The sequence below is a fragment of the Sinocyclocheilus rhinocerous genome, unplaced genomic scaffold, assembly GCF_001515625.1.
Source record: "Sinocyclocheilus rhinocerous isolate Xijiao unplaced genomic scaffold, SAMN03320098_v1.1 scaffold1809, whole genome shotgun sequence".
Lineage (NCBI taxonomy): Eukaryota > Metazoa > Chordata > Actinopteri > Cypriniformes > Cyprinidae > Sinocyclocheilus > Sinocyclocheilus rhinocerous.
In genome coordinates this window covers 1-12,351 of record NW_015663347.1, presented here as the reverse complement: position 1 = coordinate 12,351, position 12,351 = coordinate 1, and the positions used below count along the sequence as shown (strand labels likewise).

General features: G+C 36.3%; 1 long non-coding RNA gene across 1 annotated transcript in view; it reads left to right on the top strand.

The window, feature by feature from the left end:
* LOC107728795 (uncharacterized) overlaps nucleotides 1–9,563 on the top strand; it is a 13,568-nt gene extending 4,005 nt beyond the window's left edge. The window contains exons 2-3 of the long non-coding RNA XR_001638513.1: nucleotides 2,101–2,102; nucleotides 9,552–9,563. This is a non-coding gene — a long non-coding RNA (uncharacterized LOC107728795). The remainder of the gene's footprint in view (nucleotides 1–2,100; nucleotides 2,103–9,551) is intronic.
* The last annotated feature ends 2,788 nt before the right edge of the window (nucleotides 9,564–12,351 follow it).

Here is a 12,351-nt window from a genome sequence, read left to right as displayed (position 1 = left end):
AGCACACCTCGCTTTTTTCAGACCGATGAGCTTTGTAAAAATCAACGCGTTTCAGAAAGACGGGGCATAGAGTAGTAACAATAATGTACAGTATGTGGAAAATAATGTGTCTTTTGAACCTTAAACCGCATAAACACATTTCATTACACCGAATACACAAAATAATGTTCTTTTTAGCAGCATCATATGACCCCTTTAATCAAATGCTCCGCTCATACAATTCCCAAGCCAAACACACCCTATCACTCATGAATACACACAAAAGCCTTTCCCCAGTGCTCATCTTTGAATCACACTAGCAGTATTTTGTGGTTTTATTCACAGGCACATGGAGTGTGCGTTCATGTTGACTGAACTTTGAGTGTGTTTCCACTTATCCAGCTCAGAGGAGACTTCAAGATGAGTCCTGTCAGATCAGACCACTTACTGTAGTCAGAGTGTAATGATGTGAGCCAGCGGGAGATCTTTACAGTGAATCATGAAGAATCACTTTTATATTCATAGATATTTCTTCAGCTATGGCCACTTTTGGCCCTGTAAAGTTTTGTAAATGAAACGGAATTAGCTGATTTTCCAATAATGTATCTGTCAATACAATGACATGGTTTTCATAACCCAGCCGTCCAAATATTCAGATTAGTGCTCATGCACATGCTGGTTTCATCTTTATTCTGTGTAATTTAGTAGTTTTGGTAGTCAGCATATTAAGACCAAAACATACATAAAAACATGGACATTTTAAATATATTGAAAAAAGTTCCATAACTTTATACTAGAAAAATAGGTAACACATCAGTTTAGGGACCAATTCCCACTATTAACTTATTTATTAGCTTATCAGCATGCATATTCCTAGCATAACGGCTGTTTATTAGCATTTATAAAGCACATATTAATACCTTGCTTACCACATTTTAGATCCCTTAATCCTACCCCATACCTAAACTTAACTTAAATTTAACTATTAATAAGAAGCAAATTAGGAGATTATCGAAGCAAAGGTCATAGTTAATAGTGATAATTGTTGCCCAAAGTAAAGTGTGACCAAAAAAATAATAAACAATCAACACAAGTAATTAACCAACACAATCCACTACAAGAAATTACAAACACATATTCTCTCATTCAAAAACATATTACACAGCAATGAACAGGTAGCAACCCATATACCAAGCATAAATTGCTACATAACTAACTAACTAACTAATCACTAGATGAAAAGGCATGAGAGATTATGAGTAATACGAGTAATGGAAACAGAGATACCATATCTGCCATCTAGGTTTTTATTAGGAATCGCAGATGATGTAATTCACTTTTCAAATTGGGAAAAGTTCCCTTCTTGCAACACCACCTACATAAATAATAATAACAAAAAATACAAACATAACATATTGTACAATACATAACAGTAATCTTTTACTGTCAAGGGTATGCTGTTTATAGCTATTTATTTTAATTTATTTTTAGTAATTCTGCACAATATTTTAGTCAGCTCATTAATTTTCATTTATGTCTTTGACAACAGCAAACTGGAGCGCAATTAACCAATTGACCATATATATTATGAATAAGGCATACATTGCACAACATTATTCTTCATATTGGCTTAATCAGATCAGGGCAGTCGGGATAAACAGTTTACATAAAATTCTGCTCAATAAAAGACTGTTATCATCAATGACGGCATTTACAAGGTCATATTCTGATTATGAATGCATCGTGAAAATGCGTTGATTGTTATAACCTGATTAAATCAATATTTGGTTTCCAAAAATCTGAATAAGACGGCTGGCATATTCATGTGTTAATTATAATTTTGAGTCACTACAGTATAGTGGGAATTAAATATGCAAGTCTTAGTTTGTTCAGAATATGCTGAATACGTATTCAGGAGTAGCTGTGTAGAGCATGTTTCAGAATGAAGACTTAACCAGAAAATGGACCTTAATCAGAAAATGATGTGCATGTAAACATGCTCTGTTGTCTGTCTATATAATGGAGGTTAAACACATGCAGTGATGATATGTATTGTAACACGTATTGAACCCAGTGCTACCGAGGATTTCATCTGACAGACGTGACCCCTGTCTGGGTCAGTGGTTATCCATCACAGCTCACCCCCAGCACTGAGACACTGTACCCTGTCAGAGCATGTAATTTCACCCCTCTGGGTACTGGATGCAGGGGACGCTGTAATTGAGCCCCATACAGAGTCTAATAGAGCCACTAATCCTCCTATTCTAAAGCACGTCATCACCCTTCCCTTCCCCAGCTGTGTCACATCTATCTACGTCCATTGCACCGATGCATGCCACCTCATGCATCCATCAAAGTAACTGACAGGGGGTGGGGGGGGAGTTGAGTTTATAAAAAGCTAATAATGAATAAAATCTAATGCAATATTAAAATGGGACTGCAAAATGTATTGGTATTAAACTGAAAGCACAACATAATTTACAACTATCCTTTTATATATAGTAATTATATATATATATATATATATAATTATTTGTATGCCATGTGACCATTAACCAACGTCAGAGAACCATGAACATGCAAATGTGTTGTTAAATAATTTAAATTTTAACTTAAATTCACAGGGGGTACTTCAAGTAAATATTTTCTGTCTAAGGGATTTGGCTGACAAAAAAAGTTTGGGAACCCCTGGCCTAAACTGGAGTGTATGTTTGTGGACATAATGGTGCATGTGTGGATTCTTATCATCTGTCTTTGCATGTGTTTATATTAGCGTACACGTGTGTCATAAGCGCTGTCTGTGCATCTTGGACTCTGCAGTCTGTGGCGCCTTCCGATGTGGCAGCGGAGCCCCGCAGCAGGGAGCCCTCATCACATGCACTTAGAGAGCGAGTGAGCAAGCAGTAAACTGAGCTTAGCTCTGGCACCAGCCGTGTGTGGAGACCAGAGCAGGAAGATCACTCTGTGCTTAGCATGGATTAACGCTGGCCGTGATGGAGCTGAGGGGGTGGGCAGAGGACTATGACTGTATATTGATTTAGTTTCCTCTGTGTGTGTTGTAGCCAGATGTTCAGAGAACAGATTGTAGCATCAGATAAAGATTCAGTTTAGCGAGGCCTGACGCGGCCTGATCTCTTTCATTTAGAAGGACTTGACTGCTTCAACAAACAATATTGTAGAATTTTTTTTTATTAAGATGGTATTAACATGCTTGGGTCATATGCATCAGCGCAATGTTACTGGAAGAAAACTTCGGGTGTACTAAAATGCTTTAAAAAGTTTAACTACATTTCATGCTAGATACTGCAGTTTATCATTATATTTATGCATTTGGCAAATACTTTTATCCAACTTAAACTGCTGTTCAAACTACTGTTAAACTACTGTTTTTTATGCTTTTTATGCTCACCAAAGCCTCATGTACTTGATCAAAAATAAAATAAAAATGAATATTGTAAAATATTATTAAAATAAATGTTTTCTGAGGGGTGCTAGTGAGCAGGCATGGAGTAGGTTGTGTTTTGGGTGAGCTCCGCTAAATGTTATTAAGTTAATTATAATTTTGGGCGTTTTACGTTTTAAAATTGGCACTAAAACGTTCTGTTTTGGAATCTCAACTTTTTTTTCTTTACTGCGGTACGTAAATGGCTAAAAGTCTGCGACAGTACACCTACACAGGGAAGAGTATTGCGAGTAGGCCTGGCGCTTCGTGCAGCGAACAGAAATCGCCGGAGAAACAAACTGAAATGGCGGATACGAAAGCAGAGATCCTGTCGCTGTTGAGAAATGATATCCCCACGCTGCTCAGGGCTGAATTGAAGACTGTTCTCGTGGACGAATTTAAAAACATGAGGTCAGAATTGCACGCCGTCAAAACGGAGGTCGTTGGTAACATCGCACTGTTACGCTCGGATCTGGAATCTATGAAAAAGACAGTAACCGATATGGAACACGGACTATCAGCGTGTTCGGACGATGTGACATCATTACAAGGATCTGTGAGCAAACTCGAAACGGCTGTTGCGTCTTTGCAGGAGAAATGCATTGATATGGAGGGGAGGATGAGGAGGTCAAACATCCGTATACTGAACGTGGCAGAGGGTCCAGGTTCGAGCTCTCCAGACTCGGTCTCAAAGCTGCTAAAAGAAGTCCTAGGTATGGATAGGGAAGTGCTCGTGGATAGATCACATCGCGGCCTCCAGCCAAGGCAGCCTGGTGCTAAACCTCGGGTAATTGTGGCCAAATTGCATTATTACAAGGACTGTGTCGAGATTCTCCGCAGAGCTAGTTAGGCCGGACCCCTTCAATTCAAAAGATCCACAATTCTCATATTTCCAGACTATCCTCCCAGCGTGGCTCGTGCACGATCCGCGTTTAATGATGTTAAGAAGTTGCTTCGAGGTCGAGTATGGGATATCTGATGTCTGGCGATTTCGTAATCCTGGATGTAAAAGTTATTCTTTTTTCTCACCTGTTCATCAGACATATTCGCGTATAGACTATTTTTTCCTAGATAAGAATCTTCTCCCTTTGATTAGCTATTGTGAGTATTGTGCTATTGTTATTTCAGACCATGCCCCTTTATTAATGACTATGTGTATACCAGTTACATACGACAGATATTGTCCCAAATATTTCTCGAACATAATCAAACACCGGAAATGCCTTTCTCAGTTATATGGGAAGCAATGAAAGCATACTTAAGAGGAGAAATAATATCTTATAGTTCCCACATTAGAAAAATACAAACAGCCAGACTTGAGGAATTAACAAACACTATACTAAAATTAGATGCTACCCTGGCCCTTACACCATCACCGGCTCTAAACAAACAAAGATTATCACTTCAAACAGAATACAACCTTTTAAGTACTAAACGCATTGAGAACTTGATGAACAAAACACGTTTTAGAACATATGAATACGGTGAGAAAACTGGCAGAGTTTTAGCTCACTAACTGAGGCAAAAGACAGCAGATCGCACTATAACTCAAATAAAAGATAAATTAGGCAATAAATGTACGGAACATTTACAGATCAACCATTGTTTTTATGAGTTCTACTCAGAACTATATACTTCTGAATCCTCGTGCACGATCCGCGTTTAATGATGTTAAGAAGTTGCTTCGAGGTCGAGACGGAGTGCGCTACGGTATCTTCCATCCAGCGAAACTTAGGATCACTTACAATGGCAACGAGAAGGAATTTTGCGACCCGGTGGAAGCCATGGCGTTTGTGAAGAGAAACATCGTCCCGGATAAGGCTGAATAGCAGACACTAAAGTTGTTGAGGACAGAATACGCATACTTGACGTTTGACAGGCAATGCTGCATATAGGACAGATTATACACACTTAAGGTGTGTTACGTAGGACAGAATTTTTATTTATTTATTTATTTAATTATTATTATTTTATTCTGTCTTTCACAATTGGTGAGTAGATGACTTTGTTTTAAAATGTACTTTTACATTTAAAACAACTTAAGGTGGGGATTGCCTTTCTTCAGGAAACTCATCTATGTAAAACAGATCATTCTAGATTAAAGTGTGATTGGGTAGGTCAGTTATATCACTCTAATTTTAATTCTAAATCTAGAGGCACAGCAATTCTTATTGAAAAAAACATCCCATTTGAGACCTCAATGGTTGAAGCAGACCCTGCAGGTCGTTTTGTCATTGTAGTTAGTAAACTCTGTAATATATCAGTAATTCTAGCAAACGTGTATTTTGCACCAAACTATGATGATAGTCTTTTTTTCACAAATATCTTCTCCAGATTACCAAATCTGGACACACATTATTTGATATTAGGAGGAGATATGAACTGTGTAATGTCTTCTTATTTAGATCGTAGTTCTGTCAAAACTGCCAATCCCTCCAAGTCAGCTGATGCCATTAAATTATTTCTAGACACATATGGGATATCTGATGTCTGGCGATTTCGTAATCCTGGATCTAAAAGTTATTCTTTCTTCTCACCTGTTCATCAGACATATTCGCGTATAGACTATTTTTTCCTAGATAAGAATCTTCTCCCTTTGATTAGCTATTGTGAGTATTGTGCTATTGTTATTTCAGACCATGCCCCTTTATTAATGACTATGTGTATACCAGTTACATACGACAGATATTGTCCCAAATATTTCTCGAACATAATCAAACACCGGAAATGCCTTTCTCAGTTATATGGGAAGCAATGAAAGCATACTTAAGAGGAGAAATAATATCTTATAGTTCCCACATTAGAAAAATACAAACAGCCAGACTTGAGGAATTAACAAACACTATACTAAAATTAGATGCTACCCTGGCCCTTACACCATCACCTGCTCTAAACAAACAAAGATTATCACTTCAAACAGAATACAACCTTTTAAGTACTAAACGTATTGAGAACTTGATGAACAAAACACGTTATAGAACATATGAATACGGTGAGAAAACTGGCAGAGTTTTAGCTCACCAACTGAGGCAAAAGACAGCAGATCGCACTATAACTCAAATAAAAGATAAATTAGGCAATAAATGTACGGAACATTTACAGATCAACCATTGTTTTAGTTAGTTCTACTCAGAACTATATACTTCTGAATCTCATAAAGATGAGAATTTGTTCTCATAATTTTTTGATAAAATTACTATACCTTCAATTGATAGTGAGACTGCAGCTGAACTTGAAACCCTTTTTTCAGTTGAAGAAATAAATGCCTCAATAATGTCAATGCAAAATGCAGTCACCTGGTCCTGAAGGGTTTCCGAGCGAGTTCTATAAAATATTTAAGAATGAATTATCTCCACTATTATCAAACGTATTTGAGGAATCTTTTTCCTCTGGTACTCTGCCTCCTACTATGCAACAAGCAGTCATATCACTTATTTTCAAGACAAAGAAGTGAGACTGCAGCTGAACTTGAAACCCCTTTTTCAGTTGAAGAAATAAATGTCTCAATAATGTCAATGCAAAATGCAAAGTCACCTGGTCCTGATGGGTTTCCGAGCGAGTTCTATAAAAAATTTAAGAATGAATTATCTCCACTATTATCAAACGTATTTGAGGAATCTTTTTCCTCTGGTACTCTGCCTCCTACTATGCAACAAGCAGTCATATCACTTATTTTCAAGAAAAAGAAAGATCCTCTTGACTGTGGCTCTTATCGCCCTATCTCCCTCCTCAATGTGGACAGTAAAATTCTGACTAAAATGTTAGCTCGAAGGTTAGAGAATGTTCTGCCTTCTATAATATCCAACTACCAAACTGGATTTATAAAAAATCGACAATTGTTTTTTAATATACGTCGGCTCTTAAATATTCTTTACGATACCACTCCATCTAGTGTTTCGGAGGTATTACTATCACTCGATGCTGAGAAAGCATTTGACAGGGTGGAGTGGGACTTTCTTTTTTATGTTCTGGGAAAATTTGGGTTTGGTTCAAAATTTAGACATTGGATTAAAGTTCTTTATACTTCACCAGTAGCAGCAGTACGTACAAATAATAACTTATCTCCTTTTTTTCTCTACAACGTGGTACAAGACAGGGTTGTCCTTTGTCTCCTCTTTTGTTTGCGTTGGTAATTGAACCGCTAGCCGTGGCTTTACGCGAGAGGAGTACCATTAAAGGAATACATGGAGAAGATATTGAACATAAAGTTTCTCTCTATGCTGACGATATGCTTGTGTACTTGTCTCATCCACTTACAAGCTTACCAGCTCTGATTGAACTGTTAAGCGACTTTGGCAACATTTCTGGATATAAAATTAATATGCAGGAAAGTGAGCTCATGCCCATACATTTTACATCACATTCAATACTATCTAATTATTTTCCATTTAAAAATAAGTACTAAAAAATGTAAATACTTACACTTTAAAAAATGCTGGGTTGTTTCAACCCAACTTTGGGTCAAATATGGACTAACCCAACTGTTGGGTTAAAAATGTAATGTTAAAATTTAACCCAACGGTTGGGTTAGTCAATATCATAAACTTTATAAAGCTAATTTCTGCCCACTTATAAACAATTTAAAACAGGATCTTGACCGTTGGAACCTGCTCTTATTATCTTTAGGAGGTAGAATTAACACCGTCAAAATGAATATGCTGCCTAGGTTTTTGTTTTTGTTCCAAAGTCTCCCTATTTTTTTAACAAAATCTTTTTTTATGAACATAGACACCTTAAACACCTCGGATGCGTAAAAATATACTGCAAAGACATTGTTCTTGTGTTGGACTGTCTCTCTCGAATTTTCAACAATACTATTGGGCTTCTAATATTAAATTTATGTTGTACTGGGTTAACTCTTCTGACAGTCCAGCATGGCTGTTGTTTGAAAAAGCTTCTTGTAAATCTGCATTATCTGCTTTACTTTGTACAAAGATTCCTCTTTCTGACCCAGTGTCTAGATATTCTCTAAATCCAATTGTTAGAGCATCTCTTAAAATATGGAATCAGTTTAGACGAGCCTTTTCGCTTACTGATCTCTCAATGCAAGCTCCTATCATGAGAAATCATATGTTTCCTCCTTCGATTATAGATGCTGCTTTTAATTGCTGGGTAGAGAAAGGACTTGTCACACTGAAGGATCTATATAGTGATTGTAGCTTTATGTCATTTTCTCAAATAAGAGCAAAATATAATATTCCACAAACACATTTCTTTAGATATTTACAGATTCGCAGCTTTATTCTAACACACACTCTGGATTTTCCAGTTCTACCTACAGAATCACTACTTGATACAATTCTAAAAATCAACCCACTCTCCAAAAATAATATAGGTTTGATATATTCTCTGATTTCTTCACAAAATTTAACATCCTTAACTAAATCAAAGCAACAATGGGAAAGTGAACTTGATTTGCTTTTCCCAGAGGAAACATGGCAGGATATTATAAATAAGATTCATTCAACTTCAATTTGTCTACGACATACAATTATTCAGTTTAAAGTGGTTCACCGCCTACACTGGACAAAAGCAAAACTAGCAAAATTTTCACCAAATATAAATTCTTTGTGTGACAGGTGTAGAGTTGAGATAGCTAATCATACGCACATGTTTTGGTCATGTTCTAAGCTTGTTAATTTTTGGCAATTAATATTTAATTTTCTTTCAGAAGTCCTGTATTTATCTATTGATCCTTCTCCTATTCTTGCAATATTTGGTTTAACTACAGAACTTTGTTTAGATAATAATACAAAAAACATGATTTCTTTTTCAACTTTAATAGCCAGACGTCTTATATTGCGTAAGTGGAAGGACAAATCTCCACCTACTTTTAGTCAATGGATTAGGGATCTTATGTACCACCTTGCATTAGAGAAGATTCGATACTCCATTAAAGGCTGCAGTCAAACTTTTTTCTCTATTTGGCAGCCAGTGCTGACATACATAGAGCAAATGGATCCAAATTTAATATTTTCTGCTGAATTTTGATGTCATTTTTTCTCTTCTCATTCCCTCCCTTTTTTATTTTTTAAAATCTATTCTGGTTCAATGTACATATATGTATAATATATGAATGAACGCGTGTATATGTATCTATGTGTATATATATGTTTATAAATAACAATAGGGTACAGTGGTGCAAGGGGGGGGGGGTCTCTGTTGGAGCAAGACATCTTTTTTTATAATTTTTCTTTTGAAAATGTTGTTATATTATGTAAAATATTAATAAAAAGACTTTAAACAAACAAACAAAAAAAATGTTTTCTATTTTAATATATTTTAAAATGGAATTTATTCCTTGATTCAAAGCTGTGATGTGATCAGTGTCACATGATCCTTCAGAAATCAATCTAATATGCTGATTTGCTGCTTAAGAAACATTTCTTATTATTATCAATGTTGAAAAAAATTTTAATACTTTGTGGAAACCATAATACTTTGGTGAATAGAAAGTGCAAAAGAGCATTTATTTGAAATGTATTTATTTTATTTTTTTTTATAACAGTGTCACTTGCAAAGTGTTTATGCATTTAATTCCTTTTATATAAATGAGTACAGTCAAGTCATGTGTATTTGTATAGCTCTTTTCGCAGTACATATCGTTTCAAAGCATACTTAGGGTGTTTTTAATATATATTTTTTAAAATAATTTATCGTCCATTTCTATTCACATTTGTTTATATCTATATACTTATACTGTGTTTTTATTTGTTTTCTGGTATTTTTATTTCTCCTAAGGAATTTCAGAAGAAACTCCTTTATATAGTTTCTAAGTAGCTTTCCCAACTCTGGAAAGCTCCTTGATCACAGAAATTTCTAAAAACTTTTTTAGAAAAGTAGAGTGTTTTTATACCAAAATGCCAAATGTTTCCTTTGTGTCTTCAGTCAACACACCTGTACAGAGTCTCATTGGTAAGTATGACTTCCAAACACACAAATGGACAGAATGTGCTTTCTTTCAGGCCTCAGTAAATGTCTGCTGTCCTCACAAATAGACAGATCCCATGAGAAACCTCTGCCTCTTTTTAATTCTATAAGTTTTTCACTCTTCTAACCTGTGTGATGACCTACAGGTGCGCTCTCTGGGCCTCTTTACAGACTCCATACCTTCAACCCGGACATCTGTGCGGTGACAATGGTCCTTTTCCTCAATCCTGCTCCCCCTCTCTGTCCTCCTCATCCTGTGTTTGTTGCTGTCTGGGTGCTGAGAGGCCCTATTGTGAGCGGTTGCTCCCCAGGCGCCCATTCTGCTGCTGCAGGCCGGAGCTCTTTGCAGTCATCCCCCCACCGATCAGGTTCCCTGTGCGGCGGGACACAGACCCCCCAGTCCCCTGAGCATCCTGCCGTGGCGGTCACAGCCCAATAATCCTGCCATCTAAAGTGGCTACATGGCGGTCTGTCAGTGGCCAGGCCAGATGGCTGTGTGCGGTTTAAAGTGTCCAAGCTTCTTTGTTGACCGAAGGTATTGATAGAGTTTCAGCAGACCAGATGTTTGACAGTGACCTGAATGTTTTCTGGAGATACCATACTTTACATTTGACAATTTTACTAGTTATTTGGTCTCACAAAAAAAAAAACATGTTTAAGTAATTTTAACAAAAACAGAAAATTAAAAAAGAAATATTAAATAAGTAATAATAATAAAAATATATTATATAAAGCCTACTTTTTTATAACATAAAAATATAAAAAATATTACCCTAATACATTTTACTTTTCAGATTCTTTCTAATTTAACAGTATTACAGTAATCACTGTTTTCACATTATTGCAATGAGAATAATGCTACAATTTAAAGGTGACCTATTATGCCCCTTTTTACAAGATGTAAAATAAGTCTCTGATGTCCCCAGAGTGTGTATGTGAAGTTTTAGCTCAAAATACCCCACAAATAATTGTTTATAGCTTGTTGAAATTGCCACTTTTAGGGTATGAACCAAAACGAGCCGTTTTTGTGTTTGTCCCTTTAAATGCAAATGATCTGGTGCTCCCACCTCCCTTTTCAGAAGAGGGTGGAGCTTCAAGATCTCATGCTCCGGCATACCGGTGTTACGGTTTCACTGGTGGTGACCATGTTTTACCGACTTCACATTGCTTCCAAATGCAATTTTTAACGACCACATTCCTATTTACGATCATTCTGGGAGCACGTGAAGGCAGCATCAGTGAAAACAGGCAGAGACAATGGTAGCTTTAGCAACATTAGCCTTACAGAGAGCCAAGAAGCTCTTTTGGAAAACAAAATATGACACGTGATACTTACTTTGTCTGGAGTCTGGACGTTCGCGCATGAAGCGTTGCTATTGATCCCTCTTTCAGAAGCAACCTTTGCACAACTCCAGCATTGAACTGACCCTTTTTTGTGAGGCAGTCCGGAGTAAAATGATTAGCACAAACATATAGGACTTTTCCGTTTTTTTTTTTTCTGGGACATTTCCTTTGAAAATGAAATTTAACCACCGTCATAATATGGAGAAATCTGGAACTGCTCGTTTGGGAAGACTGTTTATGATTTCTTGGGATTATAAAAAAAAATTGTGGGTGGATTTTTACCATTATAGGCTGGTTGTTTTCACACACCGCTGCGGCCACACAACTGTGTTCAAACACCTTATAAAAGTGATTTTTCATTCTGGCACCTTTAAAATAATGATCTTAATGGTTGTAAAAATGGGCTTTATTTCTTTTAAACTATTTTTTTTTTTTTAGAGTAGAACATGGAAAGGTTTTTGACAGCCAAAAACAGTTGTAATAATTTATTAAAATTCTTATATTAGAGGCAGATAATCTCTTAAAATACATATTCCAATTAGAAACCATAATGGTCCTAAAAATTTCTGTTAAATAAAATATTTTTTTCTTTATTCTTTTTTTAGATGTAAAACAAGTTCCCTTTCAGTCGGTCACTCTCGACGTCACGTCGGATG